Source organism: Phascolarctos cinereus, unplaced genomic scaffold (genome assembly GCF_003287225.1).
Source record: "Phascolarctos cinereus isolate Bilbo 61053 unplaced genomic scaffold, phaCin_HiC Scaffold_726;HRSCAF=1367, whole genome shotgun sequence".
In the NCBI taxonomy this organism is placed as follows: domain Eukaryota; kingdom Metazoa; phylum Chordata; class Mammalia; order Diprotodontia; family Phascolarctidae; genus Phascolarctos; species Phascolarctos cinereus.
Window position 1 is genome coordinate 41,758,706 of NW_027556098.1, and position 23,872 is coordinate 41,782,577.

The following is a 23,872-nucleotide window of genomic DNA, read 5'->3' on the forward strand; positions in this document are numbered from 1 at the left end:
TCAGGAGTTCTGGACCTTGATAATGCTCTACAGCACTGCTTTGTGTTGCTCAGCCATAGAGAACCAAGGTAAATAGAGACTACATGTTAAGCAGTCTCACCAAGAGTCACTTTCTGGCAGAAATTCAATGAGGCTAATAGGCTGAGTGCTTTCAATTTCCGCTTGTAAGCTTCTACAAGCAATTTACATCCTATGAATTTTCTGTGGTGGAACATATTGAGGGGAACATACTGAATAACTATGTAAGGCCAAATATAGAAAAACCTAGATGTGAACCAAACTTGAGTTTTATTCAGTAGACTTCCCTGGAATTTACATAGTGAGAATATGTTCCAGAGAAACACATTGACACATCTGGAATCAGGCCTCTAGGATCTAATTCAGTCTTTATGAGGCCAGAGTCTTTGGGGGAGAGGAACTGCTAAGCCACAGTTAATTCATATAGCAGGAGTAATCAGAGGAAACCCCCGATCAGCTGGTCTAGGACATTTCCCTAGCAATGAAGATGCTTTAGACCCTTGTTAAAGGACATATGCATCCAACTACTCCTGATTGGGGTTTATATATCCCTGTGAATGATGATTGGTAACTGATCCAAGAAGGGTTGCCCCTTCAGTGGGCAATGAATTGTAGAAAATCTCTACCTCCCTCTTTGATTCCTGCCTGGTTTGGAACAAAGCGGTCCCTTGGACTTCCAATGAGAGATTTTTCTCTCCTCCATCTCCCCTCCCCCCACCTGAATGATGCACATGGCAGAGTAAATATGTACTTAGCTAGCTGACCCTGAGACAAGACCTCAAGTCCCTAGCTTACTCTACTCTGTTTTGTATTTCTTTCACTGAGCCTTGGTAACCAAATAACAATATTGAGAAATATGTCTTTCCAGCACTCTTGGTAACCTTGTGAGTTCAAGATGTTGAGAATTCCTAAATGAGGTGCTGGTTGCCCAGTTAGGAGGATGCTGTCACTGAAAAGACTAGGAAAACTCAAACTATGCCCTTTCTTGTCAGTAAATCTGGCCCTATACTGCTTGGGTAGTACATATATCCAAGGTATATATGAAATATCTGTTGAACAGGCCTGCAAAATTGCCATCACTTCCTTGGAAAATAAAATATGTGAGCTTATTTTTCATCTTTTAAATATGTGTTAATGCACACTTATAAGCCATCTGCTTTAAGCATTTTTTGTGGGGGAGGAATTAAATACCTTATACTCTGAAGTAGAGGGAAGAGTCCCTTCATTATTACTTGGTGATGTGATAAACTCTCTAGAGAGGGCTCTACTAATCCCTTTTAATGATATCCAGACATGGACCATGCCTATACCTGGTTGTAGACAATTTATTCAGAACTCTGTAATGGGAGCAAAGAGCGGAGAGTATTAAAAAAAAAATCAAACCTAACTCCCCCTTTTGAGGTCAGGCTTCCCCCAGGATTGAATCTGCGCTTTGCCTGAGCCCACAGCTGGAGCTATGTGTGGAAGGGAGACCCCTAAGCCAACATTAGCTAACAGCTTTGAATTTAATGACTTACAATAAGTCAAGGAAAATCACAAGATATTGAAATGATTTCAAAAACGTAACATGAGGCTTCTATCTTCTGCTGTAAATGTGTTTATTTGCTTTTTGCTTTCACTAGTACTACATAAACATACTGTTGTTCATGCATTTCAGTTGTGTACTACTCTTCACAACCCCATTTGGGTTTTCTTGGCAAAGATACTGGAGTTATTTGCATTTCTTTCTCCAGCTTATTTTACAGATGAGGACACTGAGGCAAACAGGGTTAAGTGATTTGCCCAGACTCACGCAGCTGGTAAGTGTCTGAGGCTGAATTTGAATTGACTCCAAGCCCAGCACTCTATCCACTGCACCACCTAGCTGTTTCCAAATTTATTATAATTTGTTTCTGTTTATATCAATGTAGAAATTATTAGTAGGAAAGGTTTTATTTAGCACTTTAGTTCCCCATATGTTCACCCTACATAACTGGCAAAACACATACACACTGTGATATAAAGCACACCAAGAGTCCAGATAAATTAACTGATTACATGAAGTTGGGAGTGGAAGGAGAGATATTTGTTGAAATGATTAAAGAAAGGAATGAATAACACATATCATGGCTGGAAGTCAAAAAAAATTAGAATTCGAATAAAAATCAAGAATATTATTCCATTTGTTGTAGAATAAGCTTTCCATAATTTCTATTCCAGTTCTTAAAAAAAAAAAAAAACTATGAGAGCAGAGTGTATTTGCTACTAGATTCTACCATTTTGGAAAATCCCAAAAAACAAATATTCATGCTAAGGATCAGCATATTTAAGTATAGTAAGGCTTATCACCAGTAGGTTGGCTACCTAGCAAATGGTATGTTCTTTCAGTATGGTAACCTATGAAATAAATAAAATTATAAAGTGACCTTCAATCCTGTGCAAACAACCTCCTCCTCTGAACTGATGGTAGGCAGAAGAGTGCAAGGAAAGGGACAGATTATACAGTACTAAGAATCACACCATTTTTGGATCTCCTATTAACTCTAAGTACCCTAAAGGTGAGATATTTTGGATCGTGTTACTCTTGACATTCCCACCGTAAATAAAACCAGAAAGGATATTGCATGGTGCAGTGGAAAAAATGCTGGATTTGTAGTTAGTGGGCTAGGACCTGAATCCAATTCTGCCAATTACAACTTCCTTGGGAATAATGAAACTTAACCTCTCCAGGCCACAGTTTCTTCATCTGAAACATGAGGAAATTTATGACCTCTAATGTCTAAGCCCATTACCTAAAATACAAAAAGAAATTGTAGCTAAATTGAAGAATGGCTCACAGGTCCTCAAAGAATTATTTCGTAGGCTTAAATATTTCATGTTGCAGTACTCAGGATAGTTATTTTCACTAAAACTCTTCTGATAACCAATGACAACAGATGTTTAGTTAGCTACTAACACTGTAATCCCTAGTGTGCAGAACAAGGATGTACAAATAGCATTAAAGGAAATAAAAACATGGGGAAAGAAACTAGGCTAGATTAAGCATACAGAAGAAACTCTGGAGTAAACAGAATTCTGAGAATGATGAGAAAATATTTCTTAAGATTTCTGAAGAGGGATAGGAAACCAACTATTCAAAAAAATCACAGACTTAAAATTTCAACAAAAAAGGTTAAGAAAATATCAGTAAATCCCAACCCATGTCCACTTTTCCATAACTACAAAATTTTTATGAGAATTTTATTAGGTACATAATTGTTAAAGGATTTTTTTAAAAAGGCACACACTTTCACAAATGATTTCTAAACCCGACTGTTTCTCTGTAGGCATACATTTGTCTGAAAAAATGCTGAGAATGCAAAATACCACAATACCCTTTTTTGGCTATTTAAAACACATGATCTGGTAGAATTAAATGTCAATTTACTTCTCAAAAAAAGTGGTGAAAGGACATATGCTAAAAAATGATTCTTGATTCCTTGAAAAATACAACAAAAGATAATCTTTCTCAGCAACTTTTCTACTGCTGTCGAATAAGGCATAAAACAGATAAAAATGTGCTTGCTAATGGTGTCTGCCACTTTCATGGAAGATACTACAAGAAAGATTCTAAATCAAAGATACTGTTGTGCATGTATAATATATGTGAAATTAATTCAAGGTAGAAGAGAAAGAGAGACAGAGACAGAGGAAGACAGAGACAGAGAGAGTGCACTAGTTTATGAAGGGATCAGGAAATGGCTTCATGCAGACACTTGAGCTTACTCTTGAAGGAAGCCAGGGATTCCAAAAGGTGGAGATGTACAGAGAATGTATCCTGTATATAGGAGCAGGCAGAGCAAAGACACAAAGGTGGGACATATGTGAGGAACAACAGCAAATTGTTCAGAATAACTAAACTCAACCATAGTGTGTAGAAGGGACTAATATGTAAGAAGATGAGAAAGGTAGGAAAGGCCCAGGTTGTGAAGAGCTTTAAGTATCAAACATAGTTGTTTATATATATTTCTAAAGGTAATAGGGAGTGACTGGCATTTGAAAAGGGCAGAGATGTGGTCAGATCTGCTATTTAAGAAAATCAATTTGGCAGACGTGCAAAATGGATTAGAATGGGAAGAGATTTGAGGTGGGGAAACCAAAAAGAAGGCTCTTGCAATAGTCCAAGTTAGAGGTAATGAGGGCCTGAATTAGAGAGGTATCTATCTGAGGGGAAAAGGAGGACAAATACAAGAAATGTTGTGGAGATAGAAATGATTAGATTTGCCAACTGATGATATATCTGATGGGAGTGAAAGTATGGAGTTGAAGGAAAACCTCAACATTTTAAATATGGATATCTGGATGGTGATGGTGCTCTTTAAAGTAATGTAATTTGGAAAGGGGCTGGGTTTGGGGAAAATGGTAATGAACTCTATTTTGGACATGTTGCTTTTGAGACACCTAAAAGAATCTAGTTCAAAATGTCCATACAGTGATGAGGGACTAAAGGCAATTGGCAATGAGAGGCTAAAGCTCAGTAGTGAGCTTTACATGCATACATACATATACACACATACATATGTATACATATTTGTAAAATATATAATGTATGTATGTATACATGTACGTGGAGGGAGAAAGAGAGAGATGAGTCATCTGCATAGAGTGATAGAGAGATAAGAGAGTGCTGTTGTTGTTTGTCCTTTATTATTAAGAGGACTGATGACATCACAGGGTGCTATCTTGACTCATCTGTGAATTGGATTTAAGTGAGGCAGAATTGCACAAAGTCGTTAGCTTCACTCTCTCTCCCAGAGTCTTTGAAGTCCACTGGCAAGACAAAGTCAGGATGACTGATGATTGTCCAGGATGCAGTGGATAAAGTTGGTGTCTTCAATGTCTAACCAAGCTCTAAGCACTCCACAGTGCCTGTGTCAGCCACCTGCATGGCCACTGGAACAAATTGTTCTTATCCACCCATTCTGCTGGGAGAAGTCTTCACGTGCTTGGAGTAGACAACCCCTAATTGTCCCACTGACTACCTCAACATGGTTTAGCTCATCTGCTGAGACAGTTTGCCAGGGTGTGGCCACTGAACATGCTATAGCTTCTTGGAGCCACAGATGAGAGTAGAGTGCCAAGTGGACACCAAAGGTGGGTAAGCAGCCGTGCGAAGGGTTCACACTCTCACAACAGAAGTGCTAGTCCTCCTTGAACATCTCATACACCCTGACAAGACAGTATAGAGAGAAAAGAGAAAAGGGCTAGAATACAACCCTGGAGCACACCTATTGTTAGTAAATATGACATGAATGATGTCAGACATCATGGTCACACAAAGGAGGCTAAAAAAGAACAGTCGGACAGATAGGAGAGATGGGAAGAGAATCGTTAGAGGTAAATATCATAAAAACTAGAGAGAATAGAGTGGTCAACAGTGTTAAAACCTACAAAGAGGTCAAGAAAGATAAGACCATTGAATTAGGCATTTAAGAGATCATTTGTAATTTTACAGAAAACTTTCAACTGAGTGATGAGGTTGGAAGCCAGATTGCAGGGGGTTTAGAGAATTACAGGAGGGTAAGTAGAGGAAGCTACTGTAGACAGAAAATGGCAATTCGTTGAAATAGTAGAATCTAGTGAGGGCTTTTAAGGATGGGGAGGTAGGGATATTGTATTAGGTGAATGGAAAGGATCCAGTAAATAAAGAGAGACTGAACATTAGAGGGGAAAAATAGTGGGGACAATCTGAAGGAAATGATTCAAGTGGATGGGATCAAAGAAGTATTGGTCTTGGTAGAGACCTTCATCAGAAACTGGAGGAAAGGAGGAAATAGCAGGTTATTATGTCAAGATAAGAAGGAAGGGAACAAAGGTAGTTCATAGCAAATGACATCAATTTTCTCAGTAAAATACAAAAGAAGGTCCTCAACTGAAAGGGTTGCAGGTAGCGTTGCAGGAGGCTTGGGAAGAGAATAGGTTTGAAATAGCTTTTGTGGTGTATGGGATAGAGAATCAATTAGGAAAGGACAAAAGAATTGTCTTGCTGTATGGAGGATCCAAGTAAGATTTAACAACATAAATTTGTATTGGATACAAGTCATCACAGTTACTAGACTTCCTCATATGAGTAGAAGTGGAGGAGGATGATAGTGGTAGTGATCCAGGTTTGAGGCTTGAGTAGCAGTAGAACAAGAACATAAAGCATTGAAAAGTAGAGGATAGTGTAAAGTTGAATAGGTTCATTAAAGCAGAGGTTTCCAGACTTACTTGACCTACCACCCCCTTTTTTAAAAAATTACTCAGCACCCCCCTGGAAATCTACTTTCTTTTTTTTGTTTTTTTTAATTTATTGTTTTAAAAAAAACAGCATTTATATATTTATCTCTGTCCCCATTGCCCTTTGTAACAAAAACAGTTGAGCAAATGAAACTGACACACTATTGACACACTATTCCACACCTAAAAAGAAACCCATCAACCTGCTGAGAGAAAAAATATGTTTCATCAGTCTTCTGATTAATACTAGTTATTTTCCTCAACTTGAATTTTTTTTAGTATTTTTCTTTCCATGAAACATGAATCTTGATTTATTCACTCTATATAAGTTCATACAAGTCTTCCCTAGTTTTTCTGAGTAACTTGAATTTTTTGTTTCTTCCACAAAAAGTGCCATTAGTAACATGGGGCTCTCCCTCATCTCAATCCCTCTTTGACCTCATTTTGTTATATGCCTTGTAATAGTCAGACAGCTAGGTCAAAGGGTTCAAATAGTTTAGTGACTTCTCCTGAAAAGTTCCAAATTGTTAGAATGGTTGGTGTATTAAGAGCTCCTATCTCAAATAGCATTGCTGGTTTGTGTTGTTTTTTTTTTTTCATGTTTGCCAATTTAACGTGAAGTGAAATGTTCATTTCTCTTAGTGATGCCCTGTGATATTTTGTTTGGTAATTGCATTTCTTAATTCTGAAGGTTATTTGTTCACATCTTTTGAACAGATAGCTAGGAAATGGTTCTTAGTCTCATCTTTTTATATCAATTTCTTATAGCAGATTTTATTCTGTTATTTGATTAAACTATGTTTCCCAATCTAGTTTCTCTTGGTTTGTTTGTACACATGCATTTTGATTTTGTACCTCTATCCTTTGGTTTAGAATTCTCCTACTTATAATTGTGAAAGGCACCTCCTTTCATCCTTCTAATTTCACCCCATTGTGTGGGTGTTATTTTTTTTTTAAACAGTAGGCTGAGAATCCATCTGGAACTTACTGTGAAAATAAATGCTGATCTAAATATTTTCTGCCAAACACATAATCAGTTTTCCTAGCAATTTTTGTCAAATAAGGAGGGTCATAGTTTTAACAGTAGGTACTGAATGAATGACTAGCAGCAACTTTAAAATTTACTACCAGAGGCGCAGCTAGGTGGCGCAGTGGATAGAGCACCAGTCCTGGATTCAGGAGGACCTGAGTTCAAATCTGGCCTGAGACACATAACACTCACCAGCTGTGTGACCCTAGGCAAGTCACAACCCCATTGCCTAGCCAAAATAAAAAAAAAAAAAGACAAAAATTACTACCAGAGTGGTGTTAAGCGATTTATAAGGTGCAATCCAGGTAACTCCTGCCAGCAAGAAAAGAAGTAGAGCTGTAACCCTGGAAGGAAAGGTATGAGGCAACAGTGGGTCTATATCCTAGGACCTGGAAAGAAAGATTCATTCTGGTTTTGGAAGTTTGGGCTTGAAAATGAAATGGTTTTGGAAAAATTATAATTCTTGAGGTCCAGTTTCAAGTAGCATGCTTTCCACATCAAGCCTGCTATTCTCAATATAAGGCTGGTACCACCACATAGATAAGTAGCTTAAAATGAGATCCTGGTACATAGCATGGGCGAGCTCTTCAACAATGGCGCATCTGAAGAGTATTTCCTTCTTGTACATTTCTGAAGGCTTATGGGGAACTTCACAGAAGTAGGTAGTGGCCATGTATGGAAAAGGGTGTTTGATAATTTCCATTTCCATGATGGTAATTTTCTAGGTTACAAATTCCTTTGGTGGTTGATGTTAACTTTTCCATTTTCACCTGTACCTTAGTCAAGTTTTCCAAGTTGTTACAAAGTTCCTTGCACACCATCTCAAGTTCCTCATTATATTTTGGATGTGCCTTTTGAAATCTAGAAGCAATGCTGTTGCATTCTAGTTCTACCTTGCCTTTAGTAAGTGCACTGACCTTGATGTTTCCTATTTTGTTTGCAACAGAAAACCCCATATTGTTGAGAATCTCCTGTTTTGAGAATAAATTGGGCCAATCTGCAGCATTTTCCTTAATTTTTCTTGTGCTGACAGATAAGATAATTATTTTGAGAGTAACCATGCCAAAGTTTTCACATCCATGACTTTATTTGATTTGGTTTTTTTAGCTAGGCAATGGGGTTAAGTAACTTGCCCAGGGTCACAGCTAATGAGTGTTACGTGCCTGAAGCCAGATTTGGACTCAGGTCCTCCTGAACCCAGGGCCAGTGCTCTCTCCACTGTGCCACCTAGCTGCCCCAAATCCATGACTTTAGCACCCAAGATCCAACCAATGCAGACCAGAGGAAGTTCAAAGGAAGATCCCGGAAATCTGTTTTCTTTAACCTTTTAACAATTTTTTTGTGTCATTTCAAATTTTCATCATTTCAAAAATATATTATTAAATATATTATTTTATATAAATAGATCATATTAAAAATATTAAATATAATAATTTATTGCAAATTTGTAGGGTTTTTTCCTGCATTGAAATTTTGATGATGCAATAGTGCATCATGTAACAGGTTAGTATCATATTGTAACACACCATTACACGTATATATGCTTGCTGATGCATGCTGGACTTCCCAGCAATGTGAGAGAGGTTTGCCTGCCAACCCTTGCTTATTAAGACCTGTCAGTGGACTTGACTACTGACCGGTTATAACTTGCATTTTGTGTGTTTGTTTGGAAAATAATATAATCACTACTACTTTAACTCTGTTACACTAAAAATGAAACATGTACAAATGGTTTTTCAAAATTTTCTTCTCTTCTTTACTTATGCTTCCACCACTCCCTTATTTTTATTCAACATCCCCCAATTGTACTCCAGGCTACTACAGCCCCCTTGGATCATTCCAGCATCTCCCAGTGGGCAGTATCACCCACTTTAGGAACGTATGCTAAACGATCAAGATTAGGAAGGGATAGCCGGAGCAAGGGTCGTGGCCTGGGAATTCTTTGAGGAATGAAGAAAACAGAGGTCATGGTATGGGCAAAAAATAGTTTTAATAGTGGTTAGGCATAGGGATATATGGAATGACGGCAGATTATAATCAGATAAAGGAATTTCAGACCTTCCAGAGAAGGAAACTAGTGAATGATGACAAGGTTAAGGGTATGACCTATCTTACGTAGAGTAGAGGATTAGGTCCTGAGAGTTGAGTAGATTAAAGAATTGGTAAATCAGGTATTTGGGGTACTATCAATATCCATGTTATTCAGTGCAGCATTGTAGTGGGGAGAGACCTGGACCTGGAGTCAGAAACACATGAGAAAACGCAATGAGAAATAAGTGCAAATAATATTGTTATCATGAGTACTTGGGCAATATTGGAGAAGGGGTGGACGAACAAGAGAAAAATAATGATCCTAGGTCAAGATTCCCACAGTGTAACCTGGACTCATGTCTATAAGGTAGATTTATAACATAGGGCCTGAACTCACAGTGGTTCTGCACTTAGAATTGTAGTTTTGAAATGGTTTCATGCTTATGCCCTATTAGAGAGTAAAACTCTTACAATGGGCTGGCTGGGAATTGAGCTCTCAAACCCTGTACCAGGAAAGGTTCCTCTTTAAAAAAGGGACACAGGGAAACATAAGCAAGGGTTTGACCACAGGTCAAGAAATAATGCAAAATAACAAATAATACAAAATATGACAAATGTATTCTTTAACAATAAATTTAAGAAAAATATAAATGAAAGTAAGGCTCAAGCATGGTAGGGCTTGCCCACATTTCTTCTCTCCACAGTCTTGTTTCTCTCTGAGGTCTTGCTCCTGGTGAGTGAGCACCTATGATAAAACACAGTCACATGCATCTCTCACTTTGTCCATTCAGATGGAAACCATCTCTTGTTTTTACAAAAGGGAACTGCACATATACCCAGCACCAATTTCTCCTTTAGTCTTGTGCCACAGAAACATCATCTTTCCCTTTTTCTCTTTTCTTTCTCTTCTAAAGTTTCACCAGACCCACTGCAGCAAATGTGTGAAAAACCCCTGCCTCCCTTTCCTTTCAAGGTTGATTTCACCTTAGATTCCTTTTTCCTGAACTGGGAAGAATCACAAATCACAGAGAGTTTTGTGGTCAACCAACCCCTTGCCAAGGGAAGTTACACTGTATACCAAGTATTTATTGGGAAATTTTTAGTTTGTCTTCATTATATATGATGCATGTTTTTGGTTTTAGATAGATAATTGATGATGAAATTTTTTAAATGATATCTCTATGTTTATACTACACAGGGCTCTTAGAATGTCACATTTTCTTAAAGGCATCTACTATCACAGTTTTGAATGTGTTTTTTTTTTCTTCATGATTATGTTGATTTTTTCTCCTAATATTAAACTATCATTGAATCCATCATATAAATCCAATTTGGTCAAAATGAATGATTTCTTGGATGAATTTTTGTAGTCTATTAGAAAGGATTTTACTTAAAATTTTGGAATTATATTCATTAATTGATATTGATCTTAGTTCCCTACTTGATTCTTCATTGGTTTAGGTATTCAGACTACACCTTTTAAAGGATTCTGGTGGAGTACATTTTATCTCAATTTTAAAAAACAATTTGTTGTTATTTGTTCCTTACTTCCTTGCTCTATTTGTTTACCTTTCTTGTATTTTTGTTGTCTAGAATACCTACAAAGCAAGTAATCTCCTCATATAATTGCCTTTGTAGACATGCTCAAATGCTTCTTTTATTAAGCATGCAACTTGTTTTTCACTAATGGATAAGTATTTATTAAGTACCTACTAAGTACTACACTGTGCTAAGTGTTGAGTATATAAATGTACCTGCCCATGGCAAGGTACATTTGTGGTATTAATTTTTCTTTAAAATTAGATAGAATTTATCAGAACCAAGAAGTTTTTCTCCCCTTTTGGTAGTTCCTTTACAACCAGCTCTATTTCCTTTTCTGATATTGGATTATTTAAGATTTCTTATTTATTCTCTATTTAGATATTTTTATATCTTGAAGGTATTCCTTAGTTCCTTAATACTTTCCATTTTGTTAGCATATAACTGTGTATGGTGTTTCTTCTGATTCTGTTGTGATTTTGCCATGTTAATTTTCTATTTTGCTGATTTAACATTCTGCCCTTTTCATTTTAATCAGATTGGCAAAAGGTTTATCAATTTTGCTAGTCTTTTCAAAAAACGAAGCTTTTAATTTTATCAATTCTATACATTTTCTGTTTCCAGTTTATATATTTCTTCTCTAATTTTAAGTATAATTTCTTTTCTGCTTGCTTTAGGCTGATTTGGGTTTAATTTTTGTATGTATATTCAATTCTTTGATAATCTCTTTTTCTGTTAGTGTATGTTTGAAGGGATAAAATTTTTCCTCTGAATTTTAGCTAATTCTTTAAATTTTGGTATGTTGTTTCTTCATTATCATTTCTTTCAAATAAATATTGTTTCTATTTGTTTTTGACTACTATTTAAAATTTCATTGAGTCTCCACGGAGGGGAGGGCACAGTTCTGCTTGTGTTCTTTGAATTGCTGACTATTTTTATTATATTATAGTCTATAAAGGACAGTTTTCCTTTTTCTGCCTTTTTATATTTATTGTAATATTTCTGTACCCTAATATGTGGTCAATTTTTATTAATGTTTCATGTGGTGCTTAGAAAACCATGTCTTTCTCAGGGGTTCTGTTCAGAAGGTTTTATAATTTCTCTAGCAACACATTCTTGTGTTTCCTTTATCTTTCTCTTTCGTTTTTCTAAAACTGAAAGAGGGACATTAAAGTCTCTTATTATTATGCCATTACTATGTATTTTCATAATTTGCTTAATTTTTTCTTTATGAATTGAGATTCTATGACATTTGAAGGATGGAAGTTTAATTTAATTTAATTAAGTTAATATTGGGTTGTTTGTGGCTTTTTTAGCATAATGTAATTTCCTTACTTATTCCTTTCTATGTTGTCAATTTTTGTTTTTGCTTTGTCTGACAGCATGATTGCAATTTTTGCATTTTTTGATTCACCTGATTAATTGTAAATTTTGATTAAGCCTTTGATTTTTATTTTATTAATATCTTTGCTTTTTACCACTCTACCTCCCCGTGATTATTTTTTTCTCCATTTGCCAAGAAATCTCTTCTCTGGACCCATGCCTTCTGGATATCAGTTGTCCCCAGGTGCTCCGATTCCCCTTTTCCTGAGGTAGGATGTTGCCCATGGAGGCACAATACCCTCTCAAAGACAGTGATCTCTCTAAACACAATCCTTGAAGATTATATCCTTTGTGAGGTATCTATCACACATTATGGACTATCTTTTCTCATCAGAGTATTCTTCAATGGGACTCCCTGCCACCACAGAATTGAGATTTCTCCCATTTTAATACTTCTCTTTGCCCCTTCACTCCTTCTCCTCTTCCAGAGAGACCACAGGAGTTATTCTCCCTTCATTGTTTACCACTGACTTGATTAGGGTACACCATTCATTTTCCTCTGTCTCCTACTCCCTTTTATTGTTCATCACAATCTTCAAGTTAGCACCTTAAAAATATTCATTCACCTATAGGTGGAGTGCTGTGAGGTTTAGTTCATAGTGTTTTAGGACTGCTGCTCCACCATCATTTGTATTTAAGTTCCATTCTCACCCTTTTCTCCTTTAGAAAGAAATAATTGAATAGTTCTTTGGTTATTGTTTTTGTTGTTTTTAAAACCACAGTATCTTTCTATTTTTACATCTTTTTTTCCTCAGGTATTTTGTTGTTGTTATTTGTTCCTTACTTCCTTGCTCTATTTGTTTACCTTTCTTGTATTTTTGTTGTCTAGAATACCTACAAAGCAAGTAATCTCCTCATGTATAATTGCCTTTGTAGACATGCTTCAAATGCTTCTTTTATTAAGCATACAACTTGTTTTTCACTAATGGATAGTATTTATTAAGTACCTACTAAGTACTACACTGTGCTAAGTGTTGAGTATATAAATGTACCTGCCCATGGCAAGGGGTGTGTTGGCCACAAAACCCTCTGAGATTTGTAGTTATTCCCATTTGGGGAAGAAAAGGGAAAAATGAGAGATCAGCTCTCAAACTTTGGGGATAGAATTTTGGTGGATGGTGACAGCAGGAAGGATCATGAGAAAAGAAAAGGTAGAAGATGACAGCAGCACAACTCTAAAAGCTGGTGACCAGCACATCTATAATTCCCTTTTTCAGAACTCTAAGAAGTGACTTCAGTGTGAATAAAGGGAGAAGCGTGTGACTGAAGCAGGGTTTTGTCGATGCTCATTCCTGACAGGAGAAAAGGGTAGTTCCTATCTCCCCTCTGCCTTAATAGGTGGGTTGTTGGGGTTTTTTTAACCTTTTTTTGGAACACTACATTTGCTAGATTTTAATATTAATTTTATAAAAACCTATGACTGATTTTGTTTTTAAGTCTCCTGGTTTCTTTTGTAATACAAGAGTATGAGAGATCAGAGGGGCTGTTCTTAGTATAGAGCTGGAAGTTACAACCTCAATCCATTATTAAAGAGTTCTGCTCTCTACCTGGGATGAGCATGAGCCATTTTGTAGGTGCAGAATCCTTAAAAATCCAGTCCCTTGAATAAAATTACTTTATAGATGTGACACAAGATTACACAAAGGCAAAAGATAGTCCCTGCCATCAAGGAGCTTACAATCTAATAAGGGAATACAACACATAAAGGGAAGTTGATGGAGAAGTCCATAGGAATGAAGTGGATAGGAAATAAAGGAATGGCTGTCTTCGGTGGTCTCCTGAAATGGAGATTCTTAGGGTTCCAGAAGCAGAGAGTACTGACAAGGTATGCATTTCAAGGCTGAGGTGATTTTGCTGGGGATATATCTCCACATATTGAAAAGTAAACAGTTCATTCTTGTCTAGTTTCTTATGATTACTTGTTCATATTACCCCAGTACTTAGCACAGTGCCTGACATATATTAAGTGCCCTTAATAAATGCTTGTGGATTGATTAATTTTCTTATATTCTAATAGCTGCTACGTTTTAAGTGATTTTTGACTGTGCTTGAATTCAGTACTTGAATTCTTTCTTTTTGGCTGCTTGGAAGGATTTTTTCTTTTACCTGGAAACTCTAGATTTTGGTTAGGATATTCCTAGGAATCTTCATTTCAAATTTTCTTTCAAATGGTGATTAGTGGATTCTCTCTACTTTAACTTTACTTTCTGGTTCTAAAAGATCTGGGCAATGTTATTGAAATATGTTGTTTATTCTCTCTCTGCCCCACCTCCTCTCTGTGTGTTATAGCTTTCAGATAGTCCAATGATACTTACGATTTGTTTTCCAAGTCGGTTGCTTTGTTAGGAAATACCTTACACTTTCTTCTATCTTTTCAGTGTTTTGACTTTGTTTTAACACATTTGCTGTCTCATAAAGTCACTAACTTCTCTTTGGTCAATTCCAATTTTCTAGGAGTCTGTTCCTTGGGTCAGGTTTTGTACCTCTTATACTAAATTACTAACTCTACTCCCAAATCTTTCTTCAGAATTTCTCACTTCCCTTCCTATCCTTTCATTTATAAAAAGATTTTAACTCTTTAAAAAAAAAAAAAACTCTATCCAAGCTATGTTTTCATTGAAACTTTGCTTGTCGATGTCTCAAAGTCATTCTCCACTTCTTGGTTTCTGTCTTTGGTGCTCCGTAACCACAACATCTCTCTATTCTGAGAATCTTTTGTTTGTTTGTTTAATCATTCTTCCAGCCTTACTTCCTGGATTGGGACTTTGTTTCGGGACCAGGCTCTTCACACTTCTAGAGGAAATGTCTTGTCTTGCTTTGGCCTGGCTTTGTGTTCTACTGAATCCTGTTACTACTTTCTCTAGGCATTGAATGCTATGTTCTCCAAAGATTTCAAAGGTAGTCAGACTAGTTACTGAAATCTTTCATTTCACTCAAAGTGATCTGATCTAGGACAAAGTCTGACCACTATCATGTTAACATAAGCTTTGCAAGCTCCTGCACCAGGACTTAGTCTGGGTAATGTATCTGTAGGCTTGACTCTGCATGGAGCTCCACTAGACTTTTGCTAGCACTGGTCACTGTCAGTTCGACATCAGGTTCTGCCACTTCAGAGTGGCAGAACTGTAGGCTTCTCCTTGGCCTGACACCCTACACTGGTTACTTTACTTTTGCTTCAGTCTGGGCCAGGTGTTGAAATCAAGACCCCATACAGGTATCAGTCACACAGCTGCTGCTCACTTCTGTTCCTGAACCTTGTTCAGTATACAACCTTGGGACCTTGAAGTTTCCTTACCCTTGTGCAATACCTCTAGGTGCAGGTGCCCTCCTTGATCCACAATGGATCTGGGACCTAGTTCAGGAATAGTGTCGGGTCCATCCATGGTAAATCTGGAACCTCTTCTTGCCCTAAAGCATAGCCACAGGCCTCAGCTGACTACCCACATAAAAAGGGCTCTGCACCTGACGGCTAGATTCTGTCCCCAGTGTCCACAGACCTGTCTTTCTATACCAACCTGGGCTGGAAAAATGTTTCACTGTGATTGTTTCCTTGGAGTTCCTTAATCAAGATTTGGTCTGGTACTTCGAACTTTGAATTGTTGATGACAGATCTCCCATGAGACACAGGCATATGAGAAAATATAGCCCTCATCACGTCCCTTGCCTGCACGCCTCAGAGACTACTAAGTATAGACTTCTTGAGTGAAATTCTTCTTTCTTAAGTTAAGCTGAGATCTTTATCTTGCTTCTATCATAGATTCCCCTTTCTTCTGTATTCTTTCATCTAATCTAATACATATAATTTCCATGACTATTGTTTGACTATTTATTTTTGATAAATATATTTGCTCTCTACCTATGATTAGACAATCGTATAATTTGTGTTATAAGGACTTGGTAGGAAGAAGCTAAGCTCACCAAGAGTAAGCCAATTGTTATTGCCCCTTTTGGATCAACAAAGGAAAGTGATTTTTATCTGGAATCCCCAAAAGATTATTTACTCCTAGACTGAAAGGATTTGATATGTATTAAATAGATATAATTCTATGTCATTGCCTATGTTATCTTACCCCTGGTCCTCCTCCTACTCCCCACAAAGACAGATATTGAAGTCTCCCTTGGAGATGGGGTAGGCTATATCTTAGATCAAATTTATTTAAATATCCATCTCCACTATGCATAGGTCACCCCAAATCCCTTTGGTTCAAGTCCTCTAGGTTAGCTGTTTAAATATATTAGACAAGCAACACTCCTAACAGCATGTTTAAAACTGATGCTACTTTCTATTTTTATAGTTCTCTGATGGTTAACAGAAAAGAAGGTTGTATCTTTTAACTCTGATAATAGAATTTTAACACTGTCTTCTGTATTAATGTTAGTTTTATTGCTTTTTAGTATTGTTTTTACTTAGATTTTTGTAGTTGTTGGTAATAACAATATTTTGGTTCTGTTGTCTTCCTTCTGTATCACATTACATACTTCACCCATCTTTCTCTGAATTCTTCATATTTTTCATTCTTGGTGGTTTCATTACATTGATGCAACACAGTTTCTTCCATCATTCCCCAACTATTCAACATATTTCAGAATAATTTTCACTGCTTTCCAAGAACATAAGATGACATGGGTAAGGTCAAAGAGGAAACAAAGTAAAGATAAAACAATGTAGGAACAGAGGGTGACAGGTATATTATTACAGAGATTATGCAGCTCTATTAGTTCTAAACACGCATAAATGAGGTAGAGAGACCCCTTGATAAATATGACGAGTCCTCCCCAGCCACCTTGATGATATTGGCTTTTCGCTAGAGGCATCTGTCACACAATTCCCATAGAGGTGCACACGAACACTTGTTCTTTGCTAAGAGGACACACAGAAACTTTGTGATTGCTTCCCAGTAACACAGACTCAAATGGATGGTGTAAGCCAAATGGGGTCACAACCCACAGATTAAGAAGGGCTGAAGGAGTTACGAGTGGAAAAAGTTTAAGAAGAACTTAGACTCCAAGGGACCACTTCACTCAAAATTCTATACAAGTGAGGGCTTCAGATATATATGTATATATATATATATATATATATATATATATATATATATATATATATATATATATATATATATATATATATATATATATATATATATATATATATATAATATATATATATATATATATATATATATACACATACATAGACACACTCATTTTCACTATTCAGGATTCCTTCTTTACATTTTCCCTTGTGCCTCCTTCCAAAATGTGACAAAGGAGAAGTGGGATGGGATTTCTCCCTTCCCATTTCCAGAAGCAGTAATAGTTATTTATAACAGAAGTATATAATGGTAGAGATGCCTGCAAGTTGTACGAAATATAAGGCAGCTAAACAGCACAATGGATGGATTGCTGGGCCTGGAATTAGGAAGATCTAGCCTCAGACACTTATTGTGCTACCATGAGCAAGTTACTTAGCCTCTGTTTATCTCAGTTTCCTCAACTTTAAAACAGAGATAATAATACCACCTACCTTACAGGGTTGCTGCCAGCATTATATTCAATGCATAAACACTGGAAGTTTTCTGAATAAATACAGAAGCAAAGCTAAAATGCCTTCTATCCCTGCTATTATTTGACACAGTTCTATAAACACTACCAAGAGCAGTAAGACAACAGAAGGAAAGTTAGAAAAAGAGGAGTTAAAATTATCCTTGTTTATTGTTGATGTGATAATCAACTTAGAAAACCCTAGCAGAACAGCAAAGAAATGAAATGATGATTTGTATCTTCAATAAATTTTTATGTTAGAAAATAAATATAAGAAATAAGAAAAAGGGAAGACCCATTCAAAATGACTACAAAATGCACCAATTATCTTGGAATCAGTCTACAAAGCACAGTCATTACCTATATAGACAAAGTTCCAAAACAGTTCTTAAAGAAACAAAGAACTTTAATAATAATAATAATAAGGATAGTAATTAACATTCATATCACACCACTATGTGACAAGCACTGTGCAAGTGCTTTACAATTATTATCTCATTTGATTCTCACAATAGCCTTAGGATGTACGTGCTATTATTATCCCCATTTTATAGATGAGAAAACTGAGGCAAACTGAGGTTAAGTGACTTTCCCATGGCCACACAGCTAGTAAGTGTCTGGTTGTATTTGAATTCAGTTATTCCTGATATTCAGTATTCATGGTGGAGTTATGCCAATATGATACAATTGGCAACACTACTAATGTAGCACTACTTAGTGACGTATTAGTCAAATTAGCCAATGGATGTTCTAGAAATCTTTATAAAATAACATAATATTCATTTGGAAGAACAAGGTAAATAATGCAAAATAAATAAATAAATAAATAAAAGAAGGAATAAGGAAAATGGCACTTCCAAACTGCCAATTCTTTTAAAAAAAAATAGAAAAGTAAATCAAGAGAACCAACTAGACAAGTTGGGTGGGGGAGTGAAAACCACCCCACCAAACTTTAGCTCTAACTAGGTGAGAAGAGGCCTCAATCAAATGGAAAGCTTTTCTAGAAACTGGAATTAATGGCTTGCCAGAATACTTCCCAAAAGGATCTCCATAGGAGGAAAGGAGAGGTCTTAGCTTCAACCTGCAATAAGTAAATCCGCATGATTCCTCATCTCTAACCAGAGAATCACCTTGCCAGCTTCAAAGGATCTGAAAACTGTTTGACCTCCCTATTTTCCCACTGGTATCCAAAATGGCATTCTTAAGTGATGGACAAGAAGTTCAAGAGACATAGTTTCTGGGTAATTAATTTATTAATTGATTAAAATTAAACATTTTATTAATTATGGCTAGTGGATAATTAATAAAAGGGTCATTTGGCTGTCTCTCCAAAACCAAAGAGAGATCATGGTGGCTTCTTGATCTCATATAACCTTGGAAAAGTGGGTGTTCCCAACAGGTGGCAATCAACTGACTGTTAACAATTAATGAGACAAACAAATATTATAATACTTAATTCTATTGAGGATTTGGAGGGAGGAAGAACATGACTTTGATCACGTAGCTTACTGTCAGACCATCCCCAGCCGTGGCAATATAGACAAAGGATCTATCCCCTACCCAAGCCTGAGTGGAAAACAATGGGCTTCCCCACTTGGGTAGGGTCTGAACAAGATTGAGGAGAAAGTTAATCCAATCTCATTATTAGCAATGTCCTTTAGATGCTGGCTGAATAACCTACAAAGGGCTGATTTCTGAATGAGGAAAACTGAAAGGGAAAAAATCTTGGATCTCCCCAATAGTAAATGCTTATTAAGATACGAGAGAAATAATCATTTCTCTCACCTGGATGAGCTGATAGCAGCATTAAAAATGGGGCACTCCAAAAAAGGAAGAAAAGAAGTTCTAGCAACCAGAAACCGTGAATGACCCCTTGGCCAAATATGTCAAATCAACTACAGACTAAACTGCTTAGTTCTCAAGAATTAGTGGGTCAAACAAGAAATCACAGAAATGACTGATAACTTCATTAATGATAATAAAAAACAGTGAGACAACATACCAAAATTTTAGGGATGCAGCCAATTCAGTCCTTAGGAGTTTATTTCCCTAAATTTACATTTTTAAATATTTTTATCATCAGAAGGGAAAGAACAGATCAAAGAATTGGGCATGCAACTTAAAAAAATAAAAAACCCACAAGAAATTTTAACACCAAAACAGAATAAGTCAAAGAAGAGATTAACAAAATTGAAAGAAAAAAAAAAACCTTTGATAGAATTAATAAATAAAACTAGGAGCTAGTTTTTCTTTTTGAAAATAAATAAACCACTAGCTAATTTGCTTTAAAAGAACAACCACCAAATTACCAGTATCAAAAATTAAAAAGAATTCATAACAAATGCAGATGAAATAAAGGATATTATTAGAAACTCTTTTGCTGAACAAAACAATTTAAATGAAGTGGATGAATAGTTACAAAAATATAAATACACATATCAACAGAATAAGAAACAGAAAATTCCTTCTATGATCTAAATATAGTCTTGCTATCTAATACAGGAAGCATCAAAGAAGAGAAAGAAAACTATAATCAATATCCCTAATGAATATTGATGTAACATTTTAAAATAAAATATTAGCAGAGGACACAACATCATGTGCACAGATTGGATCTATAACAAGAATGTAGTGATTGGAAAAATTATAGATGTAACTAAGCATATTAATAATAAGACCAATGCAAATCATATGATTGTGGCAAAAAATATAGAAAAAGCCTCCGACAAAAATATAATATCCATTTCCACTAAGAACATTAGAAAAATAGGAATAAATATGTGTTTCCTTAATGTGACAAATAGAATATATCTAAAAATCAAGAGCCAGCATTATATATAATAGGAACAAACTAGAGTTCTTTCCAATAATTCAGAACTGCAGCAAAGATATTCATTGTCACCATTTGTATTTGATAAAGTGCAAGAAATAACAGCTATAGCAAAAAGACAAGAAAAAACAATTAAGTATAGGTAAAGAGGAAACAAAATTATCACTTTTTACAGAAGATATAATGGTGTACTAGAAGAACCTGAGAATCTACTAAAAATTAACCAAAACAATTGATAATTTAATGAAAGTGGGAAGATATAAAATAAATTCACAAATTCACTGGCATTTCAGGATGTTAACAATATGTCCCTGATAGAAGAGACAGGAAAAGAAATGCTATTTAAAATACATAACATATAAAATACTTGGAATTATATGAATCCAATTGTAAAACATGGATCTGAATGCATTACAGAAGGTAAAATCAATAATTTTGATTACACAAAATCTAAAAGACTTTTTTTAAATCTAAATGCAGCTAATATTAAAAGGAAACAATGAACTAGGAAAAAAATCTTTGCAGCAAGTTTCTGTGATAAAAGTCTCATTTCCAAGATCTACAAGAAACTGATTCAAATTTATAAGACTAAGAAGCCATTCTCTAATTGATAAATGGTCAAAAGATATTACAATAAGATCTCAAAAAAAGAAATCTTAGCTATCTGTAGCTATATGAAAAAATGCTCCAAATTAATAAGAGAAATACACATTAAAGCAACCTTGTACCCATTATATTGGCAAAGTTGACAAAAAATGAAAATGTTGGAGGGGATATGAAAACATTGATACACTCTTCATAAAGCTGTGAATTGATTCCAGAGCCACTCTGGAAATCAATTTGGAATAATGTCCCAAACTTTCTAAAGTGTGCATGTCCTTTGACCCAGTATTACTACTAGTGATCTCCAGCCTCCTAAAGGAAGAAAGGAAGATCACTAGATCAGTCACTGGCTGAAGAGTTCTCTGGATTCCTTCAAATTCCACTTAACATCCTATTTTCTACAGGAAGCTTTTCCCAGTCTCTCTTAATGCTAGGCCCTTCCCTGTGTTGATTTTTTTTTCCTATTTAACCTATATATAGCTTGTTTGTACAGTTTGGTTAGTCATTCAGTCATGTCCTACTCTTTGTGACCTCATTTGGGGTTTCCTTGGCAAAGATAATGGAGTGGTTTGCCATTTCTTTTTCCTGTTCACTTTACAGATGACAAACAGGATTAAGTGACTTGCCCAGGGGTCACACAGCTAGTGAGTGCTTAAGACCAGATTTGAACTCACGAAGATGAGCCTTTCTGACTTCAGGGTCTGCACTCTATCCACTGCACCACCTAGCTGCCCCTTGTTGGCACACAGCTGGTTCCATGTTGTCTTCCTCATTAGATTGTGAGACATATTTGAGAGATGTCATAAAGGTAAAAAAGAAAAATTTTTAAATTTAAAGATTAGACATGAGGACAGTGAAGAGTCAAGGATGATGCAGGGGTTGTGAATCTGGGTGACTAGCAATACCAAAGCTGGGAAGAGGGGAAGGTTTGGGGAGAAAGATAATGAGTTCTATTTTGGACATATTGAATTTGAGGTATCTATAGTATGTCTAAATCAAGATATCCAAAAGGCTAATCTGGTGTTTCCAGATTAGAGCTCAGCATAGATACTAGGGCTAGATGTAAAGTACATAAACTTGGATTGGGGTGGGGGGTGGTGTTAACATCTTTTTTTCAAAATAATTAGCTTCCTTTGTAATCGTATGTATCTTAAGCATTAAAAACATTATTTTGAGAGGGGTCCACTGAAAAAGGAATTCATGACACAAAAAGGTTAAGAACTCTTGTTCTGGACTATCTTACTAAATGATCTCATCAGTTCCCATGGGTTCAATGATCACTTTTACATATTAGGGCTCGATTTATAGATCTTGGAATCAAAGCGTTCTTTTTGTGTTGTGAACTGCATTTCAAGTTGTTGTGGTCTATTGACTCTTTGTCAGAATAATGTTTTTAAATGCCCAAAATACCTAAGATTACAAAGGAAGATAACTTACTAGAATAAAGAGATAGATAGATAGATAGATAGATAGATAGATAGATAGATAGATACAGATAGATAGATAAATAGATAGATAGATAGATAGATAGATAGATAGATAGATAGATAGGTTTTTTTTCTCATCCAAGTTCATGGACCCTTTGATGTTGATCTTTCAAGTACCCCACAAGTCTATGACCCCTGGTCTAGAGGAGAATAGAAGAGAGGTCAGTACAGAATCTTGGAGGACACTCACAGTTAGTGAGTATGAGCTGAACGAAGATTTAGCAAAGGTGCCTGAGAACTGGCCAAAAATTAAAAAACCTAAAGAGCAGAGAACATCTAGGACAATGGGGAGAGCAGCAGTGTCAAAGACTACAGAGAGATCAGTAAGAATGAGAATTGAAAAAAATCCTTTAGATTTACAATTAAAAGATCTTTAGTAATTTCAGAAAGAGATATTTCAGCTGAATGATGAGGTCTAAAACTAGAGTGCTAATGGTTTATACTTGAGTGAGAAGAGAGGAAGTGAAGGCACCTAGTATAACCAGCTTTCTCAAGGAGTTTTAGATGACAAGGGGAAAAAGAGATAGAAAGCTAGATAGCTAGGAATTGCAAGCAAAGAGGAAGACTGTGACGTTGGCCCTGAACTAAATGAGACAGGAGGAAGAATTGGGGGGGAGAAGGCAGCAATAGATAACAACTATCTCAATCTGAATCGGGTGATACATCTGGATGGTACATTTTTTCAGACAATTTTTATATTTTTAGCTCAAGTTTTATAGCTCAAATAACAACACAAGGAAAGTGAGATGCTAATATATTTTATATAATACTAAGCAGTGGGGGAAGGAATAAACAGAAGAAATCAAAGAGGGAAAGGGGAATTGCTACAGGTGTACACTGGGTAGGAGCAGCCAGCTTCTTGGCTGTACAAACAAGTCCACATGGCCTCAAGATCGAGGGGACACGAACTTCCACACCTGAGTCACAGCTTCTTCTTTCTTCTACTGAATTCTCTGAGAACCAACCCAAGTACCATCCCTCTTCTCCATTGCTCTCCATCCACCCCCCCCCCAATAACCTCAGCAACCAGTGGACTCCTAGGAAAGCATCTCCCATTTCTATTTTTCATTCTGATGTAGGGTCAGATTTTGATGCTTCATACATATAATGATGTTATGAAGTTTTTTTTGTTTTTTACATATGTCTTTCCTTATAGTCAATAGCCTTCTT

The 23,872-nt window shown here is 36.1% G+C and overlaps 1 pseudogene; it reads right to left on the reverse strand.

The window, feature by feature from the left end:
• Positions 1-7,739: 7,739 nt before the first annotated feature.
• On the reverse strand, positions 7,740-15,621 carry LOC110199145 (cyclin-dependent kinase 2-interacting protein pseudogene; annotated as a pseudogene).
• Between the last annotated feature and the right edge of the window lie 8,251 nt (positions 15,622-23,872).